General features: G+C 38.6%; 1 protein-coding gene and 1 pseudogene across 11 annotated transcripts in view; both read left to right on the top strand.

Moving 5' to 3' along the window:
* Positions 1-23470, top strand: part of LOC105427296 (chromatin assembly factor 1, p105 subunit) — a 798730-nt gene that overhangs the window by 334849 nt on the left and 440411 nt on the right. The gene's annotated exons all lie outside the window — the stretch shown is intronic.
* Positions 696-17179, top strand: LOC148936414 (uncharacterized; annotated as a pseudogene).

Here is a 23470-nt window from a genome sequence, read left to right as displayed (position 1 = left end):
TCGATTGCACATCTAAAATTTTCAAAAGAAGTTGGTAGACTATACAGTAACATAGTGAGCAAATCACCATTCATCTATACTCATCGCTTCCAGTTTATCGACAGTGTCGAAAAATTTATCGATCTGTTCCTTCATGTTCGCACCTGTATTCGATGAAGTATGAGTTGCTGATAGCGTCGCCTTCCTCACAGATCCTTTTGAAGCATAGATGGCCTCAACCTTTAATCATATGTTTCGAGACGTTTCATAACCACGAATCTGCGATAATTCGAAGGATGAATAGAAAAAATTAAGTCCAATCTGGCCATCTTGTCCGCAATTTTCCAAGCTTCTATCAGAGCATTTCCGCCTGCTGATCGCTTCCGGCTTAACCTTTTCGCCGCTAACGTATTCCCACAGATCATTTTTCGTGAGCAAGGTCTCTAGTTGTAGTTTCCATGTACCGTAATTCTCTTTAGACAATAATTCGATATGGTCCATATGACACGGAAGCCATTATGAGCAAGGCTTAATTCAAGCAAGAAAAATCTGCACAGTTGAGCACACAGGTAACCTCAATATGTGCAATAATAATCGCCTGGGTCCATAATTTGTAGAGTTGGCATGATTTTAATGCGAACTGGGCAGAACAATAAAAGCGAGTAATGAGCTTGGTCTATGATAACTTTATTTAAAAATTCTTTAAACAATATAATATGTTGCGTACAAAGTAAACGGGACACGTGTGTATAAAAATCAAGTTGTATGATGTAACACCAAAAACCCCTCTTTTTTCTTTAAAAGTATAATTAGCGACACGGTGACTTAAGAAAGCGCGAGTTGTCAGAGAATATACGAGATTACTTCAGCAATATACAAGATAATATGCTATTTATTTAAAAAATTTTTGAAGATGAAATTTATATAAAATTGGATATCTGTTTAACTTTAGAGAAAATTAAATTATACTTCTATGATTTTAGGCGACGAATATGGAAAAAATTCTAGTAATGCAAATACAGAAAGATAATTCCTATTTTAGCACATTATTTGAAAAAATTTATATTTTGGTCTTTTCAAAAAAAGTATCTTTACTTTTTCCTTTTCATACAAGATACAAAAGTATACAATCAATAGTGTACAATAATTGATTGTTTTGAAATTAAAATTAAAAAATCATGTAATTCATTGTATCAAGCACTTACTTGGTTAAAATATAAAAAGTGCAATACTATATATCATCAATATATAATCAAATATTTAATATTATATATACTTGGTGGAACGATAAATTTTAAAAGATTTCGAAGGACAGATAGTTGAAAAAAGTCAATATTTTAATATACTTTCACTTAACAGTGAAATGAAGACACATCGCAATTTTTAATATATAGAATTTTTATTGCAAAAGAAAAAATGCATACTTATTAAGCTATTTAGTGTTTTAAGCAAATCAAATCTAACGAAATCTGAAATTATAGAAACAAGACGTATAGAGAGCTTAAGAATTCATATAGAATGATTAGAAGATTGAAAAAAATTCAACTTATTCACATCTCATACATGAATTCCTTTTGAAATATTAGATATTACACATGATTACATATTAATTGCAGCAACTTTAATCACTTTACAAACACATAATTGCATAATTGAATTGAAAGGTCATGAAAGATCATTTCGTAATATCAAAGATTTGTATTTACATTTTTCCTATTACACTAATGATATGTATAATATGCATAAGTCTGTATAATATCTTATATATTTATTTTATTAACAAACGACATTGTGTAGAATAAGAAAAATGTCTTTTTTTCTAGAAATTTATATTTTTTTATATTAAATATAATAATAAATTCCTAATAATAAATTCTTTATCATATTTCACTAATATTATAACGACATTGTGATTTATTTCAAAATTGTGTTTAGCCATACAAAAGTCCTTTCTTTACTTTGCACATGAACATTTGAAGTTGTAACAATACGTCCCTGCGCGATCGGATAATATATGGATGCGGGGACGTAGCTCGGAAGCTCGGAAACGCTCGTCAGATGCCGGGTTTGGAAAAGAAATTGCAGACGTCTGGGTTTAATTTACAATAAAATAATTAGATTTATTCTAATTAAAAGTTGGCAGTTTAGTGAATACAAAATGATATACTTGACTCTCACAGTGCAACGTCGTTCGAGTAGGTTTTGACGGTATTCGTTGTATTTGAGATTTTCGCGGCGCGGTTGAGCAGTAAATGCGACGGAATATTTTCGCGGGATAGTGCGTGAGTCAGATACGCAGCGCTAGGCAACCGGACCTGCGTGTTGCAAAGCATTTGGACGCACGGGTTGCTAAGCAACCGTAGACGTTTTCGCGACACGTGTTTTCGCGTATGTCAAAGGAAAAGTCCGAGAACGCTCCGACTCTTCACGGAAGAGGAGATGAGGATACTGCGAGCGCCCGATATTCCGTAGAAGAAAAGTCCGAGAACGCTCCGACTTTCCGGACAAGAAGGAAACGAGAATACTGAGAACGATCGGTATTCCGTGGAAGAAAAACCCGAGAATACTCCGATTTTTCGTGAAAGAATAGAACGTGAATACTGAGAATGCTCGGTATTCGGTGCGAGAAGATTCTCGCATTGTTCGGATCAGATCGGTGATTTCGGAAGCGGACAGGTCGGATGATCGGACAGATCTGATTCTTTTCCGCAAAAATCGCCGAGTTTATATATTTATTTTGTGCTGACGCGTCAACACACGATTTGTTAAAATAATTTAAAAACAGCTGATCTGTCATGCAATCGACGCGTAACCGAACAGCAGCGCGTGGGTATTATTCGGTCGGCGTCGGGGATGTTTGGGCGGCCCCGGCTGACGTGGGCCGCTTTCACAGATGCTCCGTTACAAAGTTATATTTGAGTCAGAGATCTGTTACATATTTTTCCTTCTATTGTAATGTATTTTAAATAAATAAATAATTTAACTATTTTAATTTGGTATTGTAAGACATTTTATTTTTATGATAAAATCAGGATCAACGGCATTAGGAGATGAACCAATAATTCGAGATTTAATAACAAGCCATTATCTTGTATTTTTATTTGTATTCTCCTCTGTTGTATAATATATTTAAAATTGCAAAAATTATATATATAATGATTCTCGAAATTATAAATCGAAACAATAAATCAAATGGCTAGTAAAGTCAACGCTGTTAATAATACTTATTTAAATAGCTTTGTTCGAAATTGTTCGAAATTATAAAAAATATAGCATTGTATACAAACGTAATGATTGATTTTTATGTGTTCGTGTTGTGATACGACAGTGATAAAAGAAGATGTTGATAAATGCTCACAACAGTTGCCAGATCGGTTAGCAAAAGGCTAATTAAGAAATTTATTTAAGCGTGAGCAAACTCTATATTATTCTATATAAAAAATATAAATTGCAAAATATTTTAGATGTACTGATAACTTATCACACAAACACATGTCCAAATCTTATCAAGCATCAGGAATTATATATGAATCATAATAATAAAATAAATTTTTTTTGAGTAATCAACACCAACAATTTGAAATTCAAAACTGCTTTGAATTTATGGAAAACATTATTGGTCTCTATTCGCTCTCTTCTTCCGAAGTTTATGTTGCAGTTGTCTCCAGAAAATGCGATGCATTTCATCAAGAGACTATGCCGACGAAATTGTTATAATAAGCTCAATAATTGTATCTGATGTCTCTTTTTCTGTAGTCTCTATTTCGAGGAGCTTTGAAGTGATGCCCCAGAAAACATTATGACATCTTAAAGACATCTAAAAGATGTCTTAAATATTATCGTACTTCCGCGACGATCTCTTGCACAACTCACACTCGCGCGTCACAAAAGTAAATAGAGGCCGTTTACTAAATAACGAACTTTAATAATACAACTAAATACAGACAGGTCGTGATACAATCTCGCGCTCGCAATTCGCTCGCGCGTCAAACCCGTCTCACAATTCTCTCCGACGAATTTCTCAAATCCATCGATAAACATAAACAACGGCGCGTTGGCAAAGAACGATCTTCTTAATATTACTTGGGGGTCAAAAGCGAGTTGACCACCGCTCGGCACAACACTACCTCTCTCCTCTTCGAAATTGTCGTCCCGACAATTCCAGTGAACCCCCAAATTCCCTCGCAGAAAACTAAGCTTCTTCTTCCATGATGAAGCTCTCAAGGAATCTGTCGGTTTCCTGCTCTACCCTGAGCTGCTGCTGCGGGTTACCGAGCGCCGAACCAGTTTCAACTTCAGCCCTCCCGGAAATTCCGTGCCGCGCGAGGTCATTTTTCCTTTTTTTTTTCTTTCTTGATATTTCTTTGTTTTGAACTTGTATCTTGTGCACTTCTCTCTTGAATCTTCGGACAAGGGGAGGGGAAGTATCTACCGTGGACCCAACGTCTTTAAAAACTCCCCAAGCCCCTGCCTCGACATTCGCCCTAAGTCTCTCGGAAAAAAAACCATGGTCGAGGCAGACTTCTTAAAATTATAATTCAGCCTGATGTTCGAAAAAGAAAATCTTCCGCCAACACAGCAGCAAATTTAAACAAAAACAGAAACGAGAACGAGTATCTATTTCTTTCAAAATATTTTAAAATATTTACAAACTTATCATTTTCCCTCCCAAGGGCGAAGAAGAAAGATTGACACTTTCGGGCCTCTACAAAAAAATACCCAATTCGACAAAATTTTTCTATTCAGAAATTCCTTCTTTCATGAAAAGGAGCTAACCTATCCAAATGTACAACCTTATTTCTATGTCTATTCGATTTCCGAATACAATAAACTACATCATTTAATTTCTTAACTATCACATATGGACCTTCCCAATTACTTTGCAACTTAGGAGCTTTACCTTGAACTCTTCGAGGATTAAAAAGGCAAACCTTCTGACTGGCCTCAAAATACAATCGTCTATCCTTACGGTCATAATAAAATTTCGTCCTCCGAGATTTTAAATCCATACGCTGACTTGCAATGTTGTGGATATGGCTCATCTTTTCTTTTAATTTAAATGAAAATCCACTTCCTTAAGCAAAGACTTCAGACTCTGAGGAAGAAAAGGAAAAAGATTTAAGGGCAATCTTAATTCTCGCCCTAAACATAACTCCGAAGGAGTAAAACGAGTGACTTCGTCTTTGGAAGATCTATAAGCCAATAAACCCAATAGAACCCAACGATCCCAATCCCTCTGATTTTCCGAAATAAACTTTGCTAAATAATTCAATAATGTTTGATGTTGACGTTCTACTTGACTATTTGATTAAGAATGGAAAGAGATAGTTCGAATTTTCTTTATTCCTAATAATTGAGATACCTCTTGAAATAACCGTGACTCAAAATTTCTTCCTTGATCAGTATGCAATTCTAATGGCACACCATGTCTAGAAATAATCTGATTTACAAAGGTTTCAGCAACCATATTTGCTCTAATGTTTTTAAAAGAAAAAGCCTCCATCCACTTAGTGAAGCAATCCGTTATTACCAACAAATATTTGTTTCCGGAAATAGAAATCGGCAAAGGACTAAGAACATCCATTTGCACTCTTCCAAAATGTTAGGAGTAAGGTTCGAGGAGCCCGCTCGAAAGTGTGGTTGAGCGCATGCGTGTGCGACGAGAAATTTCTGGTGTGTGAGCAGAGACTGTGTGTGCAGGTGCGAATGGCATGAGGAGGAGTGAGTGTGATTATAATTCAATAAATTAATCTGTAGAAAGAAGTACGCCCCATCGTCTTCGAGAAATATCCTTCATCCCCGACAACATCCAAACACAAAAGGAGTACCCACTATAGATTTGAAGATTTTCTCTTTTTCGAAGGATCTTCCTAACGACACAAACTTTACAAGTTCTACACCAATGTTCCACATCCTGCTTACAGATCGTCCAGAAGAATCGCTTTCGAATTTTTGCCAAAGTTTTTGACACCAAAATGTCCACCAGTTGGAGAATCATGCGCTTCTTTCAAAATTTGCTGAACCATTTTTTCCGGAACTATTGTTTGAAAAATAAATGTTTTAAAAGAATCTGGAGACTCCCATCTTCCGTAAAGAACTCCATCCTGGAGAACAAGAGAATCCCATTGGGACCAATAAATTTTCGCAGAAATATCCCTTGAAGCAATTTCTTTTCGGAGAGCACGTCTGTTCAATTCTTTTCCATGAAGGATGTTAACGATATCCTCCAATTGTGCCGCTCTCCAATCTTTCGGTTCCATTTTTTCAAAAACAAATCTACTTACATAATTCTCTTTAATTTCTTCTTCCCTCTTCTCAACTCTACTGCAACAATTGCAGACATTCTCTACACAAGGACATCTAGACAACGCATCGGTTTCCATGAGATTTTCCTGCACGATATAAAATTTCAAAATTGTATTGTTGAAGACGTTCCAACTGACCAACTGTCCCTCCAATTCTCTAAAAGATATCAACCACCGTAAAGAAATATGGTTCTAATTAAAAACTTTCGTCCATACAAATAATGAAAATTTTTCAACGAATCCACAATCGCTAATAACTCGCGACGAGTCACACAGTAATTTCTTTCTGTTTTGCTAAAAATTCGACTATAATATGCGATAATTCCTTATCTTTTCCTTACCTTCCTGTATTTGAGACAAAACAGCGCCAATATCGTGACTAGAATCCGTGATCAGTATCAAGAATAAAGTTCCCTGTTTCAAACGGAAAGGATAAAATAGGAGAAAAAACCAAAAATTGCTTTAATTGTTCAAATGCTTCCTGACACTATTCATTCCATGTAAATCTATACTGATTTTCCGTTAAAGAAAACAAAAGCTTAGCAATCAAAGAAAACAAAGGCTTAGCAATCAAAGAAAAATCTTTCACAAATTTTCTGTAATACGAACAAAGTCCTAAAAAGCTACGCCTTCTTATTCAGAGGAACAGGCCATCCCAAACATAAGCAATCTTCTCTGAATCTGTTGAGATCCCTTCTCTAGAAATCTCATGGCCTAAATATATTTTAGCTTCCTACTAAAAAAAGAACATTTTTTTGGATTAATCTTCAAATTCGCCGATTTCAAACGAAGAAAAACTTCCCGAAGATTACCTAACATTCCTTCAAAAGTTTTGCTGTAAATGTTATCTAAACAGATTTTATTTAATATTTGATGAAGAATTTTCTCCATTAATCGTTCAAAGGTTGCTGAAGCATTACAAAGTCCAAAAGGCATAACAGTGAACTGCCCTAAACCTTTGTCTATCGAAAACGCTGTTTTCTCTTTATCCTCAGGACGCAGTTTCACCTGCCAATACCCACTTTTCAAATCAAATGTAGAAAATCAGGATAATCGATCAGGATAATCGATCAAAATAATTTCCCAGATAATCAATCAAGAAGATCATCGATTCTGGGCAACGGATAAAAATCCTTCTCGGCATTAAGTTTTCTATAATCGAGTTTTCTATAACGCAAAATCTCAATGTTCCATCTTTCTTTTTAACCATAACCGCAGGCGATACCCAAGGACTATGAGATTCCTCAATTACACCCTGTTGCTTCATCTCCTCAAGAATCTTTTCCACTTCATCATGCATTTGCAAAGGAATTCGCCTAGGAACCTGTTTAATAGGGGTTAGACTTCTCAATCATAATAGAATGCTCAATTACTGAGCAATTTCCTGCAACAATATTTTCAGAAAAGACATCCTGAAATTCAACAATGAATTCAGCAAAACATGTTTTTTGTTGAAATATCTAACGTTTCAGAATTCCTCTCAAAGAATTTCAACAAGAAATCTGAGACTTTATTGAAGAGATCGCTTATCCACGAACAAGAAAAATTTTTTCTTTCTTGCTTCTCTTCAAAAACTAAATCAAAGATTTTATTTTGTCCAACCCTAAAAAGAAAATCTGCCCTTAAGATGCATTCATCACTAATTTTTGCTACGTACATCACGTATTTTTGCTACAAGGGGAAATCCAATGAATATTTACCAAGTTTTACTCCAACGACAACCTTAAAGTCAATGAAAACTACTTCACCTGTCGGATATTTCAATTTCCTATTTCCAACCCAAAGCCGTTGTCGACCTGATTTAACAAAATTGCTATTAAGAATTGAAACATCAGAGCCCGTATCAATCCTAAAAACACACGTTCACCTATTAATAGAACCCCGAAAACAAAAATCACTTGAATTTCCCCCTTGAAGTTCCGCAAAGAAAAATGTCTCTCCTTTTCAGCCGAGCTCAATTTTCCCCACCGATCTTGGCTAACCCGAATTTCCCTACTTTGAAATAAAAAGTGAAGGGTACTCAGACCGAAAATGTTCCTTGGCTCCGCATTACCAATACTCTTTTCCACTTCCAAATTTAAAAAAATTCTTTTGTTTTATAAATCTCCTATCCTTTTCGTAAGAATCTCTTTCCTTTCCCCCTGCAAATCCCTTTCTTAAAGTCCTTCCGCTCGTATCTTCTTTCTTTTTCCTTTTCTTGAGGTTTTGAAAAAACTATTTTCTTTTATAATTTTAATAACTATGGCCCTTTCCACGACTCTTAATAAGCCCTTCCAATTGAAGTGTTCATTTAATAAAATTAAATCCGTCCGTGAATGCAACAATAAATTGGGAACACGCAATCTTATCTTGTAATGCCGGCAAATACTCGGGATAAGCCAAACGAGATAAACGTTCCAAATCAGATCCCAAAGAAGCTAAATCTTCCCCAAAATTTTGTCTCCGATTTGTAAATTGCATATAAAAATTTTGAGCCAAAAATTTCTCGTCAAACCGTAACTCTAACCTAGATACGAGCTCGGAGAATCGCGAATTCTCCAAATCTCTCCCCCCCTCCAAAACCGTACGCGCTTTTCCTCTCAAACACGCGACTAACACGACTCCTTTTTCCGAATCCCCCTAAGTTTTTGCTCGCGCAATTAAATTAAATTGAGCTAAAAATTCGCGCAACGGGACACTTCCATCATACCCGAGTGCCCCCTCCAAAAATTGTCGCGTTCGCAGCGTTACTTCCCGAGATCGCGTTACTCGGCGGAGCGCTTTCGGAAAGGAAGAACACTGTTTAAAGAAAAGCTCGCTCTTTATTAAACCAACGGTACAACGGTACAGAAACGCGTCCGGCCACCGCGGAATCTGGCCGTCAAATCTGTATAACAGTCGAGAACGACGCATTGCCAAGGGCCGATCCTTTATTCAAACTCTTATCGATTGATATTGATTAATTTCAGCAGCGCCGAACGGAACACCGCACGGCCGCAACACTGCCCCCCTCTTCATAAAATTGTCGTCCCGACAATTCTTCCTCTTTCAAGAACTTCCTCTTGGAAAAGACTTCCGGGCTCCTGGTGACTTCCTACCCTGGGCTGCTGCCTCAGGTTACCGGGCGCCGCTACTTCTAATTCCAGTCTTCTCTATTCTTCAAAAGAATCTTGTTCTTGAAATTTTCGCGCGTTTCACTCTTGACTCTTCGTCTTGAGCTTTGTGCACTTCTCTCTTCCATTTTTCGGGCAAAGTGGGAGTAATCGTCGTGGACCCTTACGTCCACGTAAAAGACGCACAAAGCCCTTGCCTCGGCATTCGCCCATCGTCCCCCGGAAAAACCACGACTCGGAAAATCGGGGGCGAGGCAGACTTCTTTTTAATTTGAAGCACGAGCTTGAAGATCTTGCTTGGTGCTCAGGCTCGAGGATCTCTCCACGACGCTTCTCACGACGGAAGGAAGCTTAAAGAAAGATAAAACAGAAAACAGTAACTCAAAACAATTAACAAGAAATAAAAGTAATGTCAAAATTGGAAAACCGGACCCCGAAAACCTCTACTTAAAATTTTTCCCTTTCTCTAAACGGAGCTAACCTGTCGGCATGCACAACCTTGTTTTTCCGACTACCTGAACGAGAAATACAGAAAACTACATCACTAATTTTCTTAATTATCTCAAAAGGCCCCCTCCCAATCGTTTTGTAGTTTGGGAGACCTACCCTTCTTACGATGAGGATTAAATAACCAAACCTTCTGTCCTTCCTCAAAAACGGGATGCCTAGCCTTTCGATCATAGCGGCATTTGATCTTCAAAGACCTTGATTCTAATCTCTCTCTTACTCTCTGATGAATTTCATCCAGCTTCTGCCGCAAATTCTGAACGTACTCCTCCGCTGACTCGGAAAAACCATAACTGGGAGTAGTATCTCTTAGCAAATCCATCGGCAAGGTAAGATCTCTTCCGCAAAACAATTCTGAAGGAATTACGCCTGTAGCCTCATGTTTAGAGGTCCTATAGGCAAGAAGAAACATGGGAATCCAACGATCCTTTCCAATCCTTTTGATTCTCTTCAACAAACTTTGACAAATACTGTAAAATTGTCTGATGTTGTCTTTCAACTTGACCATCAGACTGAGGATGAAGAGCAGTCGTCCTCGTTTTCCTAATTCCCAAAATTCTCATCAATTCTTGAAAGAGTTGTGATTCAAAATTCCTTCCCTGATCAGTATGAAGTTCCAACGGGACCCCATATCTAGAAACAACCTGATTAACAAAAATTTCTGCTACCGTAGTAGCTCTCATATTTTTCAAAGGAAAAGCCTCTACCCATTTAGTAAAACAATCTACAACAACTAGGAGATACTTATTGCCTGAAGAAGAAACAGGTAACGGGCCTAAAATATCCATCTGAATCCTCTCAAAAGGAGCTTCCGAATTAAAGATCTGCAAAGGAGATTTCCCCTTATCCGCAGCACCCCTCTTCGCAATACAAATCTTACAGGTTCTGCACCATTCCTCAACATCCTTCTTACAGGTTGCCCAATAAAAACGCTTCCGGATCTTTTCCAGCGTTTTATTGATCCCGAAATGCCCTCCAGAAGGAGTATCATGAGCTTCTAAAATCTACTTCACTTTGCTTCGCGGAACCATCAACTGAAGAAAACTGTTGTTCAAATTAGGAGCCTCCCATCTCTTATGCAAAATCCCATTTTGGACTTCCAAGGCATGCCATTGATGTCAATAAATCTTGGTTGACAATCCTTTCGAAGAAACTTCCTCCCAAGAAGGTCGCAAATCATTTTCTTTGGCAAGTAAAAACATTGCCAGTTCCTGATCCTCTATTTGAGCCCTTCGCCAATCCTCAGAAGAATCCTCACCCAAAACAATACGAGCAACTACTTTATCCTCAAAAAGCTCTCTCTGAACTTCCACTTTAGAACAGAATCTATATTTTTCTTCTACACAAGAGTGTCTCGAAAGACCATCGGCATTACTGTGTATAATCCCCTTTCGATGAGCAATATCAAAATCGTATTGTTATAACCTTTCCATCCAGCGAGCCAATTGTTCCTCCAAGTCTTTGAAAGACATCAACCATCTCAAAGAAGCATGATCAGTTCGAACAGAGAAACTCTTTCCGTACAAATAATGATGAAAATGTTTCATCGAATCTACTAAAGCTAATAACTCTCTTCTTGTTGTGCAATAATTCCGCTCAGGTTTGTTCAAAACTCGACTATAATAAGCAATAACCCTCTCATAGCCGTCCTGAACATGTGAAAGTACCGCCCCTATTCTAAAACCTGAAGCATCCGTATCCAAAATCATCTTTCCTTCCCCCTTCGGAAAGGAAAGAAGAGGTGCAGACGTTAATGCCTGTTTTAACCTCAAAAATGCTTCTTGACATTGTCCGGTCCAATCAAATTTAGTCAAATTCTCAGTTAACTTAAACAGAGGCTTCGCAATTGAAGAAAATCCCTTAACAAACTTCCGATAATAAGAGCAAAATCCAAGAAAACTTCGGACCTGTTTCTTATTCTGAGGAACTGGCCACTCAGTGACCGCTTCAGTCTTCTCAGGATCCGTAGCGATCCCGGCAGAAGAAACAACCCAATGACCCAAATATTTTACTTGTCTCCTAAATAAATCACATTTCTTTGGGTTAACACTAAGTTTCGCAGCACGAAATCTCAGAAGAACCTCTCTTAAATTCTCTTTCATTTTCTCAAAGGTTTTGCCAAATACTATCATATCATTTAAATAAACCAGACAAATTTTCGAAAGTAAACCCCGAAGCACCCGTTTCATAAGACGTTCAAATGTAGCCGGGGCATTACACAGACCAAAAGGCATTGCAACAAATTGCCAAAGTCCATTTCCCACAGAAAAAGCAGTCTTTTCCCTATCTTCGGGACAAATTTTCAGTTGCCAATAACCATTCTTCAAATCCAGAGTAGAAAATCAGGCATTTCCCGATAACTGATCAAGAAGATCGTCAACCCTTGGTAGCGGATAAGAATCTTTTTTCGTAACCGCATTCAATTTCCGAAAATCAATGCAAAATTTAAGAGATCCATCTTTCTTCTTTACCAAAACTGTTGGAGAAACCCAAGGGCTTGAAGATTCTTCAATTACCCCTTGTTCTTTCATGTCTTCCATAATTTTTTCAACTTCTGAACGCATATGAATTGGAATTCTCCTAGGAGCCTGTTTGATAGGACAAGAATCCATTAATTCAATTTTATGTTGAAGAACTTCACACTTTCCTGCAACAGCTTGCTCCGAAAACACGTCACGAAATTCTCGCACAATGTAGCGAAAACTATTCTCTGATCTTCCTCCAATTCTCGGGAATTATTATTAAAGAATTCTTCCAACTCCGCGGGCACAGCTTCGTCCTCTTGCTTAATCCGACGACAAAAACCTTCCCTATGACCTCCACGGAGAAAAGATTCTATTACAGTTTGCATCCCTATTCGTGAAAAGAAATCCGCGCCCAAAATACAATCCTCTCCAATATCGGCAACGAAAATCGGTAACTCTAAATTAAATCTCCCTAACTTTATCTTAGCGAACATTTTAAAACTGATCAGGACCTTTCCCCCGTAGGATACCTCAAATTTTCTTCCTTTGCTGAAAAACGCTTCCCTTTTCTCCCTATAAATTTACTACTCACCAAGGTCACATCGGAGCCCATATCCAATTTAAAAAAACAATCTCTCCCATTAAGAGAGCCTTGGAAAACAAAATTTCCTGATTTTTCACACCTTCTCTCAAAACGCCTACAAACACCCGGGGCATTTCTTCCATTTGTCGAGCCCGCCCCAGAAAGTTCGACAAAACCTATTTTCCCTGCTGTGAAACAACAAACACAGAAAGTGATGGACACTCGGAACGGAAGTGCCCTTGTTTTCCGCACTGCCAACATTCCTTTTTCTCTTGAATTTTAAAATTCTTCTTTTTCTTAAAATTTAAACCCCTCGTTCCACGAGATTCTACTTTGAACCCGTTTAAATCAGGATTGCTCTTATAATTCGAGCAATCTTTAATCTCTTTAAAATCAAAATTTCTCCGCTCTTTTAAACAATTCTCCCTAATAATTTTAATAGCCAAAGTTCTTTCTACCGCAGCCCTCAAAGATGTTAACCCCTCCAGCTGCAATGTCTGTTTAATATTCACATCAGACAATGCAACTACAAATTGAGAATAAGCAATTTTGTCACGAACTCCGGGAGAACATTTAGGATAAGCTAATCGAGATAAACGCTCGATATCCGAGCCTAATGCAGCTAAATCTTCTCCGAATCTCTGTTTTCGATTTGTAAATTGATAATAATAATTTTGCGAGGATAAATTTTCTCCAAAACGTAGCTCTAAACGCACGACCAAATTTTCAAATTGAGAGTTCTCAAAATCCGTGCTCCCTTCCAAAATCGCACGCGCTTTTCCTCGGAGACATGACGCTAATACGACAACCTTCTCCGCGTTTCCCAAATTATTCGCCCACGCAATTAAATTAAACTGCGTAAGATATTCGTGCAACGGAACACTACCGTCATAAGTATCGGGCTTAAGTTTCAAGTCAGAACTAAAATTTGAAAAAGGAAATGACTGGCCTGATATCGGACATTGCGAAATCTCTTCCTGCGGATCGGGCATTGAAAATGTTTCCGTCTCTCGACGAGCGCGCTCCTCCCTCAGAGAGCGAAGCTCCTCCAGCGTTAAGCGAAGAATTTCCTCCAAATTCGGAGACGCCTCCGGCCCTTCCGCTCGAGTACAGGCCCTTTTTCTTGCAGAGATCACTCTCCGACCTTTCGCCTCTTCCTGTCCAGTCCCTGTCTCTTCCGTTTGTCGCTCCGCCATTATCTCACACACACATACACACACACACACACACACACACACACACACACACACACACACACACACACACACACACACACACACACACGAATCGAAAAATTCGATCCCGGACGAGCCCCCAAAATTGTCGCGTTCGCGACGTTACTTCCCGAGATCGCGTTACTCGGCGGAGCGCTTTCGGAAAGGAAGAACATTGTTTAAAGAAAAGCTCGCTCTTTATTAAACCAATGGTACAACGGTACAACGGTACAGAAACGCGTCTGGCCACCGCGGAATCTGGCCGTCAAATCTGTATAACAGTCGGAGAATGACGCATTGCCAAGGGCCGATCCTCTATTCAAACTCTTATCGATTGATATTGATTAATTTCAGCAGCGCTGAACGGAACACCGCACGGCCGCAACAATACGTATCGGGCTTAAGTTCAATTCCCAAATTTCTTTCAAATAAATTAAAATTAAAATTAAATTGGCCTGGCATTTGACGTAGCTCCTCCGAGCGTTGTAAAAATTCAGCTTCATGCCGCTGCATTGCTCGCTCCTCTCGAAATAGACGAAGTTTCTCCTGTATAGAACGGCTTCCAAACTTGTCATCTCGTCCTCCTCCGGCAAATCCTTTTCCTCGCCACGCAAGTCTTCCTCCTTACGGAAGATGCTCCTCATGTCTCATCGTTTTCGATCAGTCTTTCGACACTTCCCGACGCGACGTCCATTGTCCGCCACCCCGGACGAATCTTCAAAAATGTCGCACTTCCGCGATGATCTCTCGCACAACTCATACTCGTGCGTCACGCGGAAGTAAATAGAGGCCGTTTACTAAACAACGAACTTTAATAAACAATTAAATATACACAGGTCGTGATACAATCTCGCGCTCGCAATCGTTCGCGCGTCTCCTCTCAACCCGTCTCATAATTCTCTCCGACGAATCTCTCAAATCAATCTATCGATAAACATAAACAACGGCGCGTTGGCAAGGAATGATCTTCTTAATATTACTTAAGAATCAAAAGCGAGCGGACTACCGCTTGGCTACAACACTATTATAAGACGTTTTATTAAATTATAAAAAAAGACGTCTTTAAAGCATCTTATTTATCTGATTTATGACATCTTTGAGATATCTTAAAGAAGTTTTATTTTTTAATAAATGACATTTTTTAGACATCTTTTAGACGTGACGTTTGATTTTGAGTCTTTTGGACATTCTATAATGATATAAAAATTAATTATACGGAAAATATTGACAAGAGAAAGAATACAAGGCAGAATTTAAAATTACCTAATAAATTGGTACATCATTGATATAATAGTTACACAACTTTATAACGATAACGATCTATCTATTACAAGAAATCAATATTATCATTAGAAAAGTTGTATAGTACTAAATCCTTAATATCCCAATTTATCAAGTAATTTCAGCTTCTGTTTCGTATTCTTCCTCTTATTTATGTTTTCGAATAGTTTCATCTTAATTTTTGTATATTACAATAATACAAAATATTGGAGTACTAGATGAAGTGACTGCCAATATTTTTATAGATTATATTATATCGAAATTATATCATATCATTTATTCCATTCAATATATATGTAATTGCTCCTCGATAAATATTATAATCGGTAATGTAAATAAATAGACTTGTCATTTAGAACTTTTAGAGGTTATATTGATGACAGATTGAGGTTATATAATTGACTTTGAAGTTACATATGTTTTAGAAAAGATGTCTTTAAAACATCAAAAAGACATCTTTTTGATACAGTCTTAAAAACGTCTTTAAAAGGATATTTTTAAAACGTTTTTCTCAAGACATTTTAAAGATGTCTTTTTCAAAACGTCTTTAAAACATGTCCAAAAGACGCATTTATGATGTTTTTTGATAAAATCTTAAAGACGTCTTTTAGATATCTTTTAGACATGTGTGCTGTTTGAGACCGTTCTTTTGGTAATCAAAATACTGAATAATAATGGGGAATAATTTTGTATTTTCACTGGTTACTAACCTCAGTGGACATGCTTACGAATGCTACATCTTGTAAATCATTAGTGAGTTCAGCAATCGATAAAGGACCTAGCACATTGTTTGTAATAGCTGTCGCTTCGGTGCGATTGCATGTAAGTTCTTTTGTTATATCTGACTCCGGAAATAATTCTCGATTAGAGCAATAATACTAAAAAATTAAAGAACATATGATAACATGTTGTATGATAAACTATTATACCTTCAGTTGTTCGGATGGGATCTTCAAGATCAGACTTAATCATATGTAGCAATATTTGCTTGACTTCTGCTGAAATTTGTTTTGTGTTTTTAAATATTTAAATATTCATTTATGTCATTAACAAACAACCTTATTTGCAATTGAAATATTCGTGGAACAAATTGTACAGAAAACTTTCCAATCATATTTATCTTTTTTCATCATTAGAAATTTATGTTGCAAATTGTTATTGAATCAGCATTTATGCTTAGATATTTTGAATTCTGAAAACAAATTAAATTTATAAGATACAATAAAGTAAAAACTAATCGATTGTCCAAGGAGCGGAGCGCATTAAAACTTAGTAGTAAAAGACGCTGAGATTTAGGTGTGTCCTGTTCGAGTATGCATATAAAATATAAATCTATGAAAGGCATAATGAAAGACCTCTAACAGATTTATTTTACGCGAAGGAGAGAATACGCACTCCTAAATTTCAGTGTGTTCTTTACTACGTAAGTATCGCCTTCCACTCCTCTAATAATAAGATTGTTCTATAATAATACGAATACAATAAAAAAACCATAAAAATCGGATTGTTTTAAGAAATCCGCTTGGATGCCTTCAAAAGAATAAATCCGGGAGAATAGGGAGGATGGCAGCCGTATTAGAAGTTCCATTGTTTGTGTAAACATGTTTTACTCTAAGCGTTACATTCTTAAGTTTAATTTTTTGTAATATAATAAACGTAATACTAAACTTGAATTACATTTTTAATCAAAATTAGTACATATTTTGTTTTTATATTATATTCCTTCTGTTTGAAAATAGGTTCAATTACTACCTACTACTAATAAAAATAGTGCAGTTAGTAGCAGTGAAATTTATTGGTTTCATTTCTTTGCTAGTAAAACCAATAAAAGCTGAAGTGGAATCAAATCCAGAAGATTTAATTTTCACGTTAAAAAAATTAGATATTTAATTGGTTTTTAATTAAATTAAAAATAAAATGAAAAATGATTAGAAATTATGGAAGAATATATTTGTAGGATCACGGGTTTAATTTTAATTAAGTCACTCTTTCTCTTTCTTAAAGAATATATTCGCTATTTATTTCGGATATAACATTTATCGATCTTAACGCGGGGTTTACTCCTATCAATACGTCCGTTCGCTCTTGCCGCTTTTGGAACTCTCCCACTATCGGGCCCCCGAAAGCCGACCTTCTCTTTATTTTACTACGTGGCCTAATCAGCCGACACGTTCAAAAGCTTTCACGAAGAAAGCGCGTGATCAACCGTCGCGAAGGGGAATGTCTTCTGACAAACAAAATAATATCACGCAGAGACAATAGAAAAAGCATACAATAGAAAAACACGAGGCACATCAGACCTGGTCATAATTATATTCTATAATCTAAATCTTTCCTACATTCGGCCATTCTGCGCTAATATCTGTCCTCAGATATTTTCGGATATTGTCCTCGTCGTCAATTCATCCATATCGTCCACCCAGTGTTTCATATATTCAGTCGCAGTGGATGTCTCGTAGGATCCTTCATGTTCGCCGACCTTCTCAACAATGTAGCGATCATTCCGTAATATTCTTGTATCTCGATAAGAACCAAGATACTTGGGCGCAAACTTCAATCCAGGTCCAGCTTGCATTTTCTTGATGGCAACGAGATCACTAATAGTATAAGCAGCCGGTTTTCTTCGTCTGTTAAATCCTTGACGATTTTCTTGTTGAATTTATCGAATGCTCTCCTTGGCTCGATTTCTTATCTCGTCCCGATCTTCCTGAAACATGCAAGCTAATTCTTTCTCTATCAGCTCACGGATAGAGATTTCATCATTCATCTTGATATCTGCACCGAAAAGTAAATTAAAGGATGTCGTTCCGATGCTTCTGTGGCGTCTCATTTAAATACTTCTGTGCCGTATCCAGGTACCGATGCCATTTCTCTGGCCGGAGAGCAGACATTCTCGTTAACAATGGGATTATTGTTCGATTCACTTTTTCGACCTGTCTATTGACTCTAGGCATACCCGTCGTGACAAGGACATGCTGCACTCCCTCTGCTCTGCAATATTTCTGAAAGTCGTTAGACGTAAATGCCGAACTACGATCCGAAACAATCCTTCGTGGATTCCCAAAAACATGCGACTGCTTCCTCAGGCAAGTCAATACCTCCGCTGTGCTAGTGATTCTGACCGCATAAAACCAAATAAATTTTGTAAATGCGTCTACTATGACTAATATGTGTCGATATTTCTTGTGCGTCGAAGGAAGCAGTCCCAGATGATCGAGATGGAATGTATCTAAGAGAGTCTTTCTCAATGGGATGCAACAATTCCTCTTTTTTATCTCTCTTTTTACATGCTTCCTTTCGGCCAGAATGCATAGAGTTACGGACCACTTTCTCGACCTTTGTTCTCAAATTCTGTATCCAATAATCTTTTTCAACTATCTGCTTGACTTTGATCGCTGACAAGTGCCCCTTGTTATGTACCCGTCGAATAATCTGCGAATGCATTGATCGCGGGACTATCATTCACTTTTCGCCGTCAATTAATTTAAACAAAGGTCCCGCTCTCAATACAAATCCATCGACTTTTCCCATCTTGGCCAACCTCATTATTTCTTGCAGGTGGGCATCTTCACGTTGAGCTCTTCGAATTCGCGATACTATCCTCATACTCATTCATACACATGGATAACGGATTCCTGCTTAGCGCATCTATGTGCATCATCGCTTTTCCGGGACGATGTAGAATTTCGATCGAATTGAACTCTTCCAATTGTAGAGCCCATCTCGCAATTCGCACGCATAAATCTTTTTTACTCTATCTTTTTTACTTGTTAGACTAAATGCCTTACAATCTGTCACTATTTTAAAAGATATACCTATTAAATAAACGCGGAATGTCTTCAGAGATTTTATAATCGCAAGCACTTTAAGTTCATAACTACCGTACTTTTCCTCCGGAGTCGTTCGGCCGCTCGCATAGTATACGGGACAACAAATTGTCACGCTGTAATAAAATAGCGCTGTAACCATTTTGACGCATCGGTATGAAGTTCGGTACTCGCATTTATTTTGTACAATCTTAAAACGGGTTTGCTCATCAGGATCGCCTTCAACTCATTAAACGCATTTCTCTCTTTCTCTTCAAAATGAAATATGACATCTTTTTTCAATAGGCCCATTAGAGGCCGCGCAACGAATAATTACGGATAAACTTTTGAAAATAACCGGATAAGCCCAAAAAGCTTTGAATCTGCCTAACATTCTTCGGTTCGGGAAATCTCGTAACTGCATACGTCTTAGCCTCCGACGGTCGCACGCTACCCGATTTCATTATATATTCCAAAAATTCTACTTTGGTTTTTAAAAATTGACATTTATCCCAATTAATCACCAGCCCGAACTGACTCGTCGGGCACGTATCGAACACCCGATTAAGCCTCTGCAAAGCATCTTTCAAAGTAGTTTTTGGCTGGTACAATTAAATCATCTATACATCAGTATCGTTTCGTCATTAATAAAAGTTTTAAAAAAAGCGTTAACAAATCTCTGAAAGACCGCTGGTGAGTTACACAAGCCAAACAGCATCCTTAAAAATTCGTACTGCCACGAATGCTGTGACTTTCCGACTATTTTCGTCTGTTCACTTCGACGTGAAAAAATCCGTTCTCAAGGTCCAAAGTAGTAAAAACTTTCGCGCTCTGCAATCGATCCAACTGACCTCAATCAACAGCAATGGATAACGGTCCTTTACAATTCTCTGATTTAGTTGTAATCGCATCCCTCCGCTCTGATTTAGTTGTAATCGCATCCCTCCGCTCCGTTCCTCCTCCGATTTTCCTCCGACCGACTATCCGTCGGGAACCGCCGAACAATAGGCGGAGTGCGGCAGTGGCCGCAAGAGGCATTTATGCCTCCTTTTTTAATCATTGTCAATTCGCGAACTCCGAAGCGTCGGAGCAAAGCGAGAATACCACGAAAATATGCCTGTTTTCCCTCGCACCACGCCATGCGTCGCGCCACCAAGCGCTAGCGCATCCCGCGCCGCACCGACGCCGCGTCACACAAGCGAGCGAGCATCCCGCACCGCGCCACGACCGCGTCTACAAGCGCATGACCACCCCCGCACCGCGCCGTTATCTTCCCACCGAATTCCTTCCCTACTCTTGAACATTCCCCGCTCCTATTCCTTATAATCCCCAAAAAACCAATTATATCCGATCCTTTTTCCGCTCCTGGGGAGAGAGATGCTAACCCCGAGATCGACCAATCCGACCGAAAATACCGAGGTCGATCTCGAGTATAAAAAGGCATCGCTCTCCACAAGAAATCACTCCTGTTCTTCACTCGTTTTTCGAGAGCACGTCTTAAGGAAGCGAGCATCCGAAGCCTGGTAGAAAGCCTGAGTTTGTTGGGGTCCTCCCCAACGCGCCAAATTCGCTTTGCCTGGCCGGAAGCCGTATCTCCAAATCTCTCACGGCAAACCGAGAGCTGCTGGGGTCTCCCCAGCGCGTCGAGTCCGTTCGATCCGACTTCGCCGTTCCCGAGATTCTACCGTCGGGCATCGGGGTTCTCCCGTTCCTTTCCGAGCACCGGCGTACGTCCCGGTCGGCCGAGTACACTCGGCATCGACGCCTCTTTCTCCGCACACAGCTGGGGCCCTCCCCGGCTGGCTGAGTTCACTCGGCACTCACTGAGACAGACGAGGGGTACACCCCCCATCAACCGAGTTCTCTCGGCAGGGAACGGGCCCACTCGTTCTCCGATCTAAACGGTCAAACGCCCTCGCGAATACATCACCCTCGCGACCGCACTTTAACATCACCGTCGATTTAAAGATCCACGGCGAGCATGTGCGACACCGCTGCCGCCGCGCACGCTCCGCGCCACCGAACTTCGCGCAGTGAACAATATCGCGCCGACCGCCACATTTGTACACTAAACCATACGTGCGCCGATCGCCGTCTCGTCCGTCCACGGTCACAATCATTCACGAAGATCGGTGCATTCCAACGCACCGTCCACTATCGTTCTGTTCGGTGAATAAATCATTGTTGCAATACACGTCTAACAACAATAAGCGAATTTCTGTTTTCAACATCCTCGCTTCCTCCTCCTGGTAACCGACTGACCACTCTCCGCGCGGGAAAGCGAGACCGTTTTATAGTTGTCGATAGTCTACGCATAACCGATACGCACCTTTTTTTTCGAACTAGAATCAAGAGGACTCGCATACTCCGATAACGACGCACAATACCGTCGCGCAATCATTCGTCTACCTGCCGCTTCACTATTTGTTTTTCTTTCTCGGGAAGTCTTCGCGCTCTCTGATACACTGGCTCATCGTCCTTAAGAATTAATTTTATTTTAATATTTACATCGCGTGTTTTATTTGATTTATAGCTTCAAATCATATTTTCTAACGCATTTTTACAGTTATCGTTAAGGCGTGCAGCATTTAATTTGCCCGCTTCGTGCATGTAATCAATTTGGAATATTTCTGGTAATTCGGAATCTTCTCTTGATTTAAAATTAACAATTCAGCCCTGCTTATTCTAACTTCTACCGTTCTTAGAAAATCAGCACCGATTATTAAATCATGACGCATGAGCGTATCACTCGTATTTTAATAGGATAAACATCATTAATATAGATATTCGAACTCGCCCAAGGTTTCATTATTAACCGAGTCTATGTCGCGAAAATAGATTTTGTTTTCTTTCAAAGGTGGAGCATTCACTTTAACGTAACAATTCGCACGCATCAAACACATATCGCTACTGTCTATCATCGCTACTATGATTATTAATGCATACATTCTTATAATATTTTCCGTCGCAATGCTCGCTTACCGCGCAACTATCCCTTACTGCACCTTTTTTTCGATGCATTTCGCCGCTATGTGTCCGCGCTCGCCACAGTGAAAGCACTTTACGTCCCTCTCCTTAGTCGGACAATCTGCACTCAAATGATTTTGTCCTCCACAATTGTAACAGTGTACATATATATATATATATATATATATACATATATATATATGTATATATATATATATATACGTATATATATATATATATATATATATATATATACATATATATATGTGTATATATATATATATATATATATATATATATATATATATAAAATTAAATTAAAAGTGACGAATGAGCGCGCGTATGTGCGTAGCGGTCAGAGCCGGCGCGCGTTCTTCAGGCCTGGGACTTAATATTATATATTATTTATGTATATATTAGGTGTACAAAAAAGTTCTGAGCTTTAGATTTCATACAACTGAAATAACAATTTAAATTTTATATATTTTCTCGCCCTTTTGCGGTTTGAAAGCATTGACATTTGGTCTTCTAAAATGCCATACGGTTTGGCATTTGATGCACATAACCTTAAAAATCAGTAGTGTTCACGATAGCAATAACAAAAGAGCATATTCGATTTTCCATCCACTTCGCGTTTCATCTGAAGAAAAATGCTGCTGAAGCCACTGCAATGATTTGTGCTGCATATGGAGAGAACGCTGTAAATCATACTACATGTAAAAGATGGTATCAAAAATTTCGCCAAGGAGATTTCAGTCTTGAAGATGAACCGCGTGCTGGACGCCCTCAGAAGATTGAAACGGACGAATTGCAAGCATTGCTGGATATAAATTCTACGCAAACTGAAAAGAAGCTTGCAGAACAGCTTGGCGTTACGCAGCAAACCATTTCCGTACGTTTACATACGATGGAAAAGATTCAGAAGGAAGGCAGATGAGTTCCACATGAATTGTCCGAAGACAACAAAAATCGTCGGCGTGACACTGCACTCACTTTGCTTTCAAAGTTCCGGAAAAAAGATTTTCTGCACAAAATTATTACAGGCGATGAAAAGTGGATTCTTTATGATAACCCTAAACGTAGAAAATCATGAGTTGACCTTGGTCAACCTTCGATATCGATGCCAAAGCTCAATATCCTTGCCAAGAAGGTTTTGCTCTGTATCTGGTGGGATTGGAAAGGTGCGTTGTATTACGAGTTGTTACAACTGGGTGAAACAATCACGGCAGACCGCTACCAACAACAATTGACCAATTTGAGCGATGCATTAG

Source organism: Pogonomyrmex barbatus, unplaced genomic scaffold (genome assembly GCF_055798465.1).
Source record: "Pogonomyrmex barbatus isolate J1 unplaced genomic scaffold, ASM5579846v1 scaffold22, whole genome shotgun sequence".
Classification (NCBI taxonomy): Eukaryota; Metazoa; Arthropoda; class Insecta; order Hymenoptera; family Formicidae; genus Pogonomyrmex; species Pogonomyrmex barbatus.
Note: the sequence above shows the minus strand (reverse complement) of the source record. Positions and strands in the feature narration are given on the sequence as shown.